Source organism: Muscardinus avellanarius (assembly GCF_963383645.1).
Source record: "Muscardinus avellanarius genome assembly, chromosome: 3".
Taxonomy (NCBI): domain Eukaryota; kingdom Metazoa; phylum Chordata; class Mammalia; order Rodentia; family Gliridae; genus Muscardinus; species Muscardinus avellanarius.
Genome location: NC_137788.1, coordinates 99711137 through 99713428, shown reverse-complemented (window position 1 = coordinate 99713428; position 2292 = coordinate 99711137). Strand labels below are relative to the sequence as shown.

Below are 2292 nucleotides of genomic sequence, written 5' to 3'. Positions count from 1 at the left end.
AAAGAGGAAAGAGGAGGGGTGTAGAGAAGAAAAGGGGATGTGCTGGGGAATAAAGTTTACCAAATTATGTATGTGCATGTACAAATACATAGTAAGAAATTTTGCTATTATATAAAACCATAATGCACCAATCAAATAAAGAAAAATAAAAAGAAAAAGGGCTTTTGCTCCCTGCTGCCACCAGTGTCACACACATGAGGCCTGTTCCTCGCTGCTGGCGACATGGGCTACATTGCTTCCTACCTGCTGGCTGCCCTTGGAGACAACTCATCTCCTAGCACCAAAGACATCTAGAAGATCCTGAGCAGCATGGGCATTGAGGCGGTTGACAGTCAGCTAAACAAGGTCATCAATGAGCTGAATAGAATAAAACATTGAGGACGTCATTGCTCAGGTATTGGCAAGCTTGCCAATGTACCAGCTGTGGGGCTGTGGCTGTCTCTGCTGCCTCCGGCTCTGCAGCACTTGCTGCTGGCCCTGGCCCTGCCACAGCAGAGGAGAAGAAAGACAAGAAGAAAGAATCCAAAGAGTATGATGATGACATGGTATTTGGCCTGTTTGATTAAATTCCCACTCCTCTGAAAATAAAGCCTTTTTACGTATCTTGAAAAAAAATGAAAAAGGAAGCAAGAAAAATAAAAATAGATAAATAGAAAGAGTTTGTCACAAAGTAAAATTACAAATACTTAGTAAATTATCACAGGACTCATCAGTTCCACTGACAACCACAACACCAATCAGAGGAGAACATGAGGTGACTCAACAACCTCTGAATGGGATCAATTCTCTGAGCTGAATTAAGGGTCAATGAAGAACTATTCAATTTAGCACTCTCCAGCTGGTGAGAAAGGTGGTTGACTCATGCCAGATGCTGGTTAATTCAGGTGTACAACTGGTCAAACAGATAAATATTTTGATTTGACCATTAAATTGATAGTTGATAGTATATTAGAGAGTTGTACTCCATCCTTGTCTTGCAAAAGACAGACTCAAAACGGAAAAATCTTACAGTATATACCAACAGAATAAATGAGCTTTGCTTACCAGGGCCTCAGAAGGGTCCACTCCTATTTTTGGAATCCAGGATACAGAGATCATGTTTGATTCCCCTGGAGTCAAATAACTGAGCTAGACATCTGCAATCTTGCTTTTATTCATAAAATACACTGCCTGTACACTCTACAAGCACTGAGTAGGGACTGGGTCTTGCTGGAAACCTAAGGGACCAGAGGTATTTAGGATCCAATTCTCAATCTCCTTCCTTCTATAGACTTGAGTCTCTCTGTGGGCAAAGCCATCATCTCCCCTGATACTGGCTGCTCATGGGCATTTCCCAAATGACTCTGATGGGAAATTGCTATTTATCTTATAAAAACAAGGTTCCTTCAAAGCCTTAGAGGACTATCTTTTTTCCCTTACTTTGTGCTAAGCTTCTACTTTGATAATGAGTCCATATGACCTTAAAAATGCATTTTAATGGAAAATGCATGATTATGTTATGCTTTAGCAGAATAGATTAAATTAGTATTTTGAAGAAATGATTTGTTTCTATCCTCTGGAAGAAAAATTACTGTGTATTTCCTTAGTGTGGTAAGATTGGTAAAGAACTGAAACAAATATTTATTATCAATGCCATCAAGTAGAATTGTAAAGAACTTTTATTATTCTGTATTTTTATTATTGATTAAAAATAGTAACTTGCTTTGGTCTTGTTCTAAGATATGTAAGTTTAAGAGTAAAAACTTTAGAAATTAATTATAGTTTTTATTTACTGACATGCAATTATAAGAAAAATATAAATCCAATGTACCCTTTTCCCAATTTTCTCCAAATGAACATATTCTGCAAAACTCTGTCACAATATCACAACTCTGTTGATGTCACTGAGATAGCTAAGATAAAAACTATTTACATCACCACAGAAATCCCCAAGTTTTTGTTCTTTTTTGTTTTGTTTTGGGTACTAGGGATTAAATAAAAGGCCATTCTACCTCTGTGCTACACCCATAGCCCTGTTTTTATTAATTAAAACAGGGTCTCACTAAGTTGCTGAGGATTTCACTAAATTGCTGAGGCTGGCCTCGAACCTTTGGTCCTCTTCTCTCAGCCTCCCTGTAATGAAATTACAGGAGTATACCCCCATGCCTGTCTTCCTTATTTTTTAAGAGGACCAATTTGTTCATCTTTTCTACAAATATGTCATTGGATCATGAATTTATTTTTATATCTTTAGAAAACACAAAAAAACCATTTATGACTTTAACTAATGTTAAACTAATGTGATCAAAAATT

At 37.1% G+C, this 2292-nt stretch overlaps 1 pseudogene across 1 annotated transcript; it reads left to right on the top strand.

The window, feature by feature from the left end:
- Positions 1 to 222: 222 nt before the first annotated feature.
- On the top strand, positions 223 to 566 carry LOC308259504 (large ribosomal subunit protein P2-like; annotated as a pseudogene). The gene has a single exon. The product of its transcript is annotated as a large ribosomal subunit protein P2-like (transcript).
- The last annotated feature ends 1726 nt before the right edge of the window (positions 567 to 2292 follow it).